Source organism: Lithobates pipiens, unplaced genomic scaffold (assembly GCF_037356315.1).
Source record: "Lithobates pipiens isolate NorthernLeopardFrog02 unplaced genomic scaffold, aLitPip1_a1.2 Scaffold_8, whole genome shotgun sequence".
In the NCBI taxonomy this organism is placed as follows: Eukaryota; Metazoa; Chordata; class Amphibia; order Anura; family Ranidae; genus Lithobates; species Lithobates pipiens.
The window spans coordinates 240,632,453-240,643,447 of NW_027507903.1; the positions used below are offsets into that span (position 1 = coordinate 240,632,453).

At 45.0% G+C, this 10,995-nt stretch overlaps 1 protein-coding gene across 3 annotated transcripts in view; it reads right to left on the minus strand.

Moving 5' to 3' along the window:
* The window catches only part of TMEM19 (transmembrane protein 19), a 36,704-nt gene extending 33,817 nt beyond the window's left edge, over nt 1-2,887 (minus strand). Inside the window, exon 1 of one of the 3 annotated variants that reach the window (XM_077468520.1) lies at nt 2,767-2,887. The gene's annotated coding sequence lies outside the window, so the exon portion shown is untranslated. The remainder of the gene's footprint in view (nt 1-2,766) is intronic. The other 2 variants (XM_077468521.1, XM_077468522.1) reach the window with 2 other exon arrangements.
* Between the last annotated feature and the right edge of the window lie 8,108 nt (nt 2,888-10,995).

A 10,995-nucleotide genomic window follows, 5' to 3' on the forward strand; every position in this document is an offset into this window, starting at 1 on the left:
AGGGGCTTGCATTTCTACTCCAATCCAGAGACACGCTATGCACACACGAGCACCCTAGGGGATCAATATGTCAATGCAGATGGCGGTGGTCTGCAATTAGATAGGGAGCACTCTGGGGCTAAGTGAAAAGAAGAAAAAAATCAAGTGTGAAAGTGAGCCGCTGCACCTCGCAGATATGGATTGGAAAGTGAAAAAAAAAAAAGCCGAAAATTCAAATAAAATATGAAAATAAGAGAAAGAAAAAAGAAGAATAAGGAAAACAAAAAGAAAAAAAAATTCAATTTATAAGAGGGGGAAAAAAATAGAATGACAAAGAATGAAAAATAAAAAATGAAAAAGGAGGGAAAAAAAAATCCCTGTGCCAGCTGCCATGATAGACAGAGAAGCAGAATAGCTGCAAAATAGATGTGAACATAAAGTATAGAATAAAAGATTCAAATTGTTGACACATCACAATGCCGATTATCTGTCTTTAAGAAAACACAGATAGGATAGAGTGGTATTAAGGCCCCCTGGCTGGACTGTGCCCAAGGTATATGTCCAGTATGCCCCACGGCGAAGGAGGAGACGATCATGGCCCCCCCCCCCCCCCCACTGGTGGTGATATTTCTTCAATGACCATGCCCCTTAATAGCGTGGCTCCGAAACGTCGCATCTATTTTTTTTTTTATACTATGTGATTAAAATTTTGGACCCAATTTTGGAGATCCTGGTGTGCTGGCAACACTTCATACACGGCAACCAGAGGCCAGCGAGTCCCATGAACGGCAACCAACCAGAGGCCAGCGAGTCCCATGAACGGCAACCAACCAGAGGCCAGCGAGTCCCATGAACGGCAACCAACCAGAGGCCAGCGAGTCCCATGAACGGCAACCAACCAGAGGCCAGCGAGTCCCATGAACGGCAACCAACCAGAGGCCAGCGAGTCCCATGAACGGCAACCAACCAGAGGCCAGCGAGTCCCATGAACGGCAACCAACCAGAGGCCAGCGAGTCCCATGAACGGCAACCAACCAGAGGCCAGCGAGTCCCATGAACGGCAACCAACCAGAGGCCAGCGAGTCCCATGAACGGCAACCAACCAGAGGCCAGCGAGTCCCATGAACGGCAACCAACCAGAGGCCAGCGAGTCCCATGAACGGCAACCAACCAGAGGCCAGCGAGTCCCATGAACGGCAACCAACCAGAGGCCAGCGAGTCCCATGAACGGCAACCAGAGGCCAGCGAGTCCCATGAACGGCAACCAGAGGCCAGCGAGTCCCATACACGGCAACCAGAGGCCAGCGAGTCCCATACACGGCAACCAGAGGCCAGCGAGTCCCATACACGGCAACCAGAGGCCAGCGAGTCCCATACACGGCAACCAGAGGCCAGCGAGTCCCATACATGGCAACCAGAGACCAGCGAGTCCCATACACGGCAACCAGAGACCAGCGAGTCCCAAACACGGCAACCAGAGACCGGCGAGTCCCATACACAGCAACCAACCAGAGGCCGGTGAGTCCCATACACTGTAACCAACCAGAGACCAATGAGTCTCTTACACAGCAACCAGAGACCGGTGAGTCCCACACACAGTAACCAACCAGAGACCGGTGAGTCCCACACACAGTAACCAACCAGAGACCGGTGAGTCCCACACACAGTAACCAACCAGAGACCGGTGAGTCCCACACACAGTAACCAACCAGAGACCGGTGAGTCCCACACACAGTAACCAACCAGAGACCGGTGAGTCCCACACACAGTAATCAATCAGAGACCGGTGAGTCCCACACACAGTAATCAATCAGAGACCGGTGAGTCCCATACACAGTAACCAGAGACCGGTGAGTCCCATACACAGTAACCAGAGACCGGTGAGTCCCATACACAGTAACCAGAGACCGGTGAGTCCCATACACAGTAACCAGAGACCGGTGAGTCCCATACACAGTAACCAGAGACCGGTGAGTCCCATACACAGTAACCAGAGACCGGTGAGTCCCATACACAGTAACCAGAGACCGGTGAGTCCCATACACAGTAACCAGAGACCGGTGAGTCCCATACACAGTAACCAGAGACCGGTGAGTCCCATACACAGTAACCAGAGACCGGTGAGTCCCATACACAGTAACCAGAGACCGGTGAGTCCCATACACAGCAACCAGAGACAGGGGAGTCTCTTACACAGCAATCATTAGTCAGCTTTCCTCATCTCACTTCCACAACAAGCTATGTGGCTGCAATTGGTTACCACGATGAGTGTGTGTTCTGCACTATACAGTCTAATTGTACATTCCCCTTTAAACTTACCTCTCCTATTATAAACTGATTGTACAATCTCTACCAACAACTATGCAGTGAAGATGTCTACCTGAATGGATAGATTAGGTAGGTCCTCATATTATACAGTTATGATAAAGCTGAATTGTTTGGTCAAATTGTAATATGTCCCTTCGTTTTACTAAAACTTTGTACAGTAATGAGAATCTACCTATTTCCATCAATCTGCGTCCAACCAGGCAACTACATAGTAGTTGGTAGATCTAATTCAGATTTTACGATCAGATTGTATGGAGGGTGGGGAGCTTCAGTCAGGAAGCATGCATACCAATCATTGCATGCATTCTCCTTGTCCTCAGATCCATACCCCCCCCCCCCGAAACCTCTGACGTCTGTGAATACGATAACACCGAGAACGACAGTTTCGCAAAGCTACTCTGACTGCTATTTCATAAAAAGAAAGCTGAGCTCATTATAAAGAAGTCTCTCCACCCGCACCTGAATACAAGGTCCTGCGCTTCATGTACCAGCTCCAATCCCTGCACTACAACAAACACCGGGCTCCATCCTCAGTAACGTACACACTACTTCCGGGTACCTGACTGCAGAGAAACTCGGCTCAGCGCGACACTTCCGGTCTCCTGGCGCTATACGTCACTGTGTGTGTTGTAGGCAGTAAAGGGCAGCAAGTGGACAAGCAGGGATGAGATTTTAGCTGTCCTTTACTTATCCCTCTTGTGTATTCTGGGGTGCAGACCCATATAGTATGACTAGTATTACCTTGAAAGAGGACCCTAGCCTAAATCCTAAAAATTGAAAAATGTATAATTCCATGTTTTATTAACCACTTCAGCCCCGGAAGGATTTGTCCCCTTTCTGACCCGGCCATTTCTTGCGATACACAGCGCTTTAATTGCACGGTCGTGAGACGTTGTACCAAAACAAAATTGACGTCCTTTTTTCCCCACAAATAGAGTTTTCTTTTGGTGGTAGTTGATCACCTCTGGTTTTTATTTTTTGCACTATAAACAAAAAAAAAAAGAGCAACCATTTTGAAAAAAACACAATGGGGGTTATTTATGAAAGGTAAATTCACTTTGCACTGCAAATGTACTTGAAAGTGCAGTCACTCTAAATCTAAGGGGAAGATCTGAAATGAGGAGAAGCTCTGCTGATTTTATCATCCAATCATGTGCAAGCTAAAATGCTGTTTTTTATTTTCCTTGCATGCATTTTCCTTGCATGTCCTCCTACATCTACAGCGACTTTACTTTCAAGTTCACTTGTAGTGCAAAGTGGATTTGCCTTTAGTAAATAACCCCCAATATTTTTTACTTTTTGCTACAATAAATATCCCCAAAAAAAAAAAAAATTCTTCCTCAGTTTAGTCTAATGTGTATTCTTCTACATATTTTTGGTAAAAATAAAAAAAAACCACAATAAGCATATATCGATTGGTTGCGCAAAAGTTATAGCGTCTGCAAAATAGGAGATAGATTTGTGGCATTATTATTATTATTATTTTTTACTAGTAATGGCGGCGATCTGCGATTTTTATCAGGACTGCAACATTGCAGCAGACAGATCGGATACCTTTGACACTACTTTGGGACCAGTGACATTTATACAGCGATTAGTGCTTTAAATAGCCACAGATTACTCTATAAATTTCTTAGGTAGGGAAGGGGTTAACACTATGGGGCGATCAAGGGGTTAACTGTGTCCCCTGTGTGTGTTCTAACTGTAGGGTATTGTGACTGACTAGGGGAGGAGACTGATCGGTGTTCCTATATACTAGGAATGTGGGTAAAAAGTAGCACTAAGAAAGATGTGAGGTGTTAAAACCTATCAAACAAGTATTTATACCCTTTATAGGAAAAATAAATAAAGTTGAAAAAATGTATCTCAACCCTGATAACACACCATGTGAATATTGCACAATTAGGGAGTATAGCAGACCTCATGCGATAATAAGTCGCAAGAAGTCACAAACATTCATAATTATCAATCAAAGTGTGAGGTGAAGTAAGTGATTATTAAGATCACAATATCATGTATATGTTCAAATCAAAATATAGACATCAACTATATCATGTGCAAATTTACAAATAAATAACACAAAAAGATGTTTTTGAAATCGGACATCAGCAATATCAAGCGTGAATTTTAAAAAATCCAAACAATGTGATAACCTGAGAAGTCACACAGTCCTGTATATGTAAACACAAAAAACATATGGACACAGAAGATATAATGCTAATACCAATATTAATTGGCACTGCAAATATAATAGTCCATGCGTTAAACCATAATATGTGAAGAAAAAAACACTGCTACTACAGATGTTTAACAGTCTCTGAGGTACATGCAGTGGCCGATGTATAGATACACCCAGGAGTGCCTCCACCTTCCAGAAATGGGGGAGAGAAAAGGGTACTCTTATGCCTCGTACACACGATCAGACTATCCGGCAGACTTGGTCATTTCCAAAAGTCCGGCGGACTTAGAAAGAAGTTTTGACTCAAAATTGTCCGCCGGACTCTGCAGTCCGGTGGACAATCCAGCCGTCTGTGTGCTAGTCCGCTGGACTTTTGAAATGAACGGACTTAATTTTGAATGCAACTCCAGGTAGCCGGGACTAGCGCAGGAAGTCAATGTCGCCGCTTCCATCGGTGAGATTGACACCTCGCTGGCCCCGTCACCTGGTATCAACTTAAAGGGGAAGCCCTACGCCAGAAAAACGGATTAACGGAATCCGGGAGCCCCCTTTAATAAGGGGGCCCCACATACTGGCCCCCCACCCTATGTGAACGTGTATTGGGGTACCAAGTACCCCTACCCATTCACCTGGGGAAAAAAAGTGTAAAGAAAAAAAACACAACACATGATTTTAAAATAATTTATTGGACAGCTCCAGTGGTCTTCCGTCTTGGGGGGCCTTCTCGCCGGACTCCTCCGCTATCTTCTGCTAGCTTTTACTAGCAGAGGAGCCCGGCTTTCTTCTTCATCGCCGCCGCTGCCATCCGGGGGTCTTCTTCCGACTTTCGGGGGTCTTGTCCCCCTCTTCGGTTCTTCTTTCCGGGCCTCTGCTATCTTCTTATAGCTCTTTTACTAGCGGTGGCCCGATCTTCAGTCGCTGCCTTCTTCTCTTCTTCCGACTTTGGGGGTCTTGTCCACCTCTTCGGGGGTCTTGTCCCCCTCTTCGGTTCTTCTTGCCGGGCCTCTGATTTCTTCTTCCAGCTCTTTTACTAGTGGTGGCCCGGTTTTCTGTCGCCGCCGCCTTCTCTTCTTCTTCCTTGACAAACTAAAAAATTTTTTATTTTTTTTCAAAAATGTGGGTCTTTTTTAGTTTGTTCAGCAAAAAATAAAAACCCCAGATGGGTTCAAATACCACCAAAGACAACTCTATTTGTGGGAAGAAAATGATAAAAATGTAGTTTGGGTACAGTGTTGTATGACCACGCAACTGTCATTCAAAGTGCTACAGTGCTGAAAGCTGAAAATTGTCCTGGGCAGGAAGGGGGGGGAGCACCTGGTATTGAAGTGGTTAATCTTCAACTGCCATAATGCTGCACATTAGACATGGGCGCCGTCAATAAATTTGTTTCGTTCTGTTCCGTTTCGATTCGTAATAAAATTAATTCGTACTTCGTATTTCGTGTCCGAAATTCCGTTCTGTTTCGTACGAAATACGAATTGTCGTTCGTTCGTTCTTTACGATGAGTTTAAAGGCAAAAACATTGCTCATTATGCTTATTATGACTTGCAGAAGACTTCTGTGATAGAAGTCAATGTAAGTTGCCTGAAGACATCAGTGAAGGACTTTCATCCTCTCTGGGCAGGCTGCCAAGAAAAGAACAAAATTATACAATGTTTCTTCTTCAATGGGCTGAACTCTGTGTGTAGAAGTTCTCAGTTTTAACCATTTAAAGACTAAATCTTTTCTGACACTTGTTGCTTACAAGTAAAAATCCAGTAGGTCTTTCAAACGCAAGTTAGCCCTTTTTTATTCGGTCGACCTCTAGGGAGCAGTGACTTTAGCAGCGTGACATACAGCAATGACACCTGCACCATGATAAAGTGATCTGACACCAGCGCCATGATAGAGAGCACTGACATCAGCAGCGTGACATACAGCAATGACACCAGCACCGTGATAAAGGGCTAACTTGCCTTTGAAAGACCTCTGCGCAAATACCGCGTCACATAAAATATTGCAACAACCGCTATTTTATTCCCTATGGTCTCTGCTAAAAAAATATATATAATTTTTGGGGCTTCTGAGTGATTTTCTAGCAGAAAATACTGGATTTTTACTTGTAAGCAACAAGTGTCAGAAAAGATTTAGTCTTTAAATGGTTAAACTGAGAACTTCTACACAAGGAGTTCAGCCCATTGAAGAAGAAACATTGTATCATTTTGTTCTTTTCTTGGCAGCCTGCCCAGAGAGGATGAAAGTCCTTCACTGATGTCTTCAGGCAATTTACATTGACTTCTATCACAGAAGTCTTCTGCAAGTCATAATAAGCATAATGACTGAGATCCGGAATTCATAAACAAAAGTTCGTATTCCGTACAGAATTCGGACGCACGGCAATTCGTATTTCGGATCCTCCCGAACGTACGAATTTTGAGAAATTCGTACGAATTTGAGATTCGTACGAAACGAAGCGCACATGTCTACTGCACATGCGATCCATTATGACACCAGCCATTGGATGGTTTGACAGTTTGGTTGAGAGCACAACCAATGTGACAGGTAGCATTCTCAGCATGCCAGAAATATAAATATTTTTTGAAACTGTTAAATCAATGGGTTAACTTCCGCTTTAGTACAGGTAGAAACCGTTTATTTTTAAATAACACAAAGGCACTAGGATATGCAGCTTTTTATCTGACAGAGGAGATGATATAAAAAAAATCAGATAGTGGCTTAACAACCACTTTGAAAACAAATAATTTTGGGATGAAGGTGCCTTTGATGCATGAGTGTAGGTGACTTATCCAGAGTACTTTTTGTATCTATCACTATCTATCACTATCCATAATACTTACCAATCTCGGTGTCTGTATCCCGTGATGTCCATTGGCTTTACAGCCGGAACCAAAAAACATCCAATAACGGCTCTGAAACAGCCGCACACAAATGCCTGGATTCTCTTCATTTTTGGGGGCTTTTTGATTGAGGTATCTGCAGGCTGGTGACTGATACCTCCTATGATAGCTGCCCTTCCTTTGCTGGGTTTCTCTTTGGTGTTTTTCAGAGAAAGAAGCTGATTAAATTTAAATTGCTTCATTATTAAGAATAAAGAAAATGCTTTAAATGTACACTAGAAATCGCAATGAAATTTAATTGAATTAAATCAAATCCAATAAAATCACAAGAAAAATCTCAGGAGAGATAAAAACCACGTCTTCACTGGTCAGTGATCTCTCTCCTATTTGTATTGTAAATGAAAAAAAATGTTTGTCTTTATTTCTATTTAATCTTTTATCTGGTATGTTGGGGATGGTGCGGACTCGGTATAAAGGAGGGTACAGCACATTACACATGAGGCTATGGGGGGGAGGGGGGTGAGCGCTCAGTCATTTGCTCCCTTTCACTGTTGGAGATTTTTGCTGATTTCTGCTCTTCCAGCATTCCATAGTTTGTGAAATGATGAAGGCCCCAGTCACACCTCTGACATACACCTGGTGTCAGGGCTAGCTTAGCCCTTCCTTCTCTGGGCTGGCTGCTCAGCTGTCGGCTAATTGCCAGCTCTCATCTCTCTCCACTAGGGATGAGCCGAACACCCCCCGGTTCGGTTCGCACCAGAACTTGCGAACGACCCCCGCGTTCGGTACGAACGTTAGAACCCCATTGAAGTCTATGGGACTCGAACGTTCGAATTGGAAAGTGCTCATTTTAACGGCTAATATGCAAGATAGTGTCCTAAAAAGGGTTTGGCGACCTGCCTCCTGCCTCAGGGGACATGGGTCACTGCAAAAAAAAGTTTTAAAAACTACCGTTTTGGCGGGAGCACTGATTTTAATGACGATTAAAGTGAAAAAAAAAAAGTGAAATATTCCTTTAAATATGGTGCCTGCGGGGTGTCTGTAGTATGCCTGTGAAGTGCCACGTGTTTCCCGTGTTTAGAACAGTCCCTGCACAAAATGACATTAAACGGAAATAACACCATTTAAAACTGCTTGCGGTTTTAATGTTATATCTGGTTCCTGCAATATGGTTGAAAATCATTGAGAAACATGGCATGGGTAGCCCTCCCTGCCCATTACCAGCCTATTTGGGTCTTGTACGCATATCAAGGGGAACCCCGTACCCATATTAAAAAAAGGAAATGCGTGTGGCCCCCAGGCCCTATATACTCAGAACAGCAGTATACAGGCGGTGCAAACAAGACAGGGACTGTGTAGGTTTGTTGTGTTAAGTTGAATCTGTTTGTCATTTTCAACCGGTACATTTTTAAAGTGTAGCTCCAGTCAAAAAAACTATCTTTAAGCTTTTTGGAAAACATAGGGAAGGGTTATCACCCCTGTATAATTTGTTTTGTCGTCCATCTTTTTTCATCTCACTTGCTGCTGTCTCCTTGCGTTTGCAAGTAGGAGATGTTTGTAAGTTGGATGTTTGAAAGTAGGGGCCTGCCCTATATTATAGCGGTATGTACTGGGTACAGAGCACGCAGACAGCACGCACTATCTCCTAACACTACTGACTGCAAGCTCTATTATTAACCACTTGTTAGCCCAATGTTTGCATAAAGTGAAAGATGAAGTTATGCTGAGTAAATAGATATCAAACATGTCACTCTTCAAAATTGCACATGCCCGTGGAATGGCGCCAAACGTCGCTACTTAAAAAATCCCCATAGGCGACGCTTTAAATATTTTTTTACTGGTTACATGTTTTGAGTTGCAGAGGAGGTCTAGGACTAGAATTATTGCTCTCGCTCTAACATTCTCGGCGATACCTCACATGTGTGGCACATGCGAGCACATGGGGACATGGGCGCTTTAATTTTTATTTTATTTTTTTATTGTTCATTTTACTTTATTTATTTTAGTTTGACATTTTTTTTTCCCAAAAATATATTTTTGATCACTTTTATTCCTATTACAAGAAATGTAAACATCCCTTGTAATAGGAATATGGGGTGACAGGTCCTCTTTACAGTGAAATCTGGGGGGTCAATATGACCCCACATCTCACCTCTAGGCTGGGAAGCCTGAAATAAAAAATAAAAAAAAGATTCTGGCTTTGATCGTACTGGCGAGTTGGTAGAAGCACCGGAGGGCGGTGAGGGGTGGGGGGCGTCTATGGCTGGGTATTTCAGGGTATCACCGAGTATGGCTGGGTATCTCTGAGTATGGCTGGGTATGGCAATTTATGGCAGGGTATTACAGAGTATTGGCGGGGTATTGGCGGGGTACTACAGAGTAATAGCAGGGTACTGCACTGCAGAGTAATGGCAGGGTACTGCACTGCAGAGTAATGGCAGGGTACTGCACTGCAGAGTAATGGCGGGGTACTGCAGAGTAATGGCGGGGTACTGCACTGCAGAGTAATGGCAGGGTACTGCACTGCAGAGTAATGGCGGGGTACTGCACTGCAGAGTAATGGCGGGGTACTGCACTGCAGAGTAATGGCGGGGTACTGCAGAGTAATGGCGGGGTACTGCACTGCAGAGTAATGGCAGGGTACTGCACTGCAGAGTAATGCCGGGGTACTGCACTGCAGAGTAATGGCAGGGTACTGCACTGCAGAGTAATGGCGGGGTACTACAGAGTAATGGCAGGGTACTGCACTGCAGAGTAATGGCAGGGTACTGCACTGCAGAGTAATGGCGGGGTACTGCACTGCAGAGTAATGGCGGGGTACTGCAGAGTAATGGCGGGGTACTGCAGAGTAATGGCAGGGTACTGCAGAGTATGCACTGGTATTGCAGAGTATTGGCAGGGAATTGAGGGGTTAAATTCGGTGAGCAGCGATGTGGGCACTGCAGATGCAGCCCACATCGCTGCTGACACCGATCTCTTTCCCCTCCGCTGTACCGATCGGTACAGAAAGGGGAGGGAGGAACAGGCGTCATAACATGACGCCGGTTTGTTTCCAAGTGATCACTCCGTCATTTGACGGAGCAATCACGTGGTAAACGGCCGCTATGAGCGGCCGTTTACCGTGATGCGCCGGGTCCTATGGACCCGGCGGTCACGGATGCTCTCGAGTGCGCACACCTCGGGGCACGCGAGAGCAGAATTCTGGGAGGCCGTTAATTAACGGCCTCTCTGAGTTAAACAACCGCCCTGAAGCCGTTAATCGGCAATGGGCAGTTGTTAAGTGGTTAAAGCTAGATCACTAGCTATATAGGTGAGGTGAATATAGTGGTGTATACTGCAGTCAGGGCACAGACAACAACCACTACACAGCAGCAAGATAGGAAATCAGCCAAAAACGATTGGTGTGTACTGTGCTGAAGGTACACAGAACACCCACTGCTTCAGATGCAAAGTAACACACTACAGGAGGCCGCCTTAAAGACGGCCTTATATAGTGTGGGGCGTGCACTACACAGCCTGAGCTATGATTGGCCACAGGCAGGATGCCTGTGGCCAATCATGGCTCTCCTCGCTGCCGGCGCTGCGATTGGCCAAGCATGCGGGGTCACAGTGCATGCTTGGCCAATCATCGGGCAGCAATGCACTGCGCCAACGCAGTGCATTGTGGTCCGC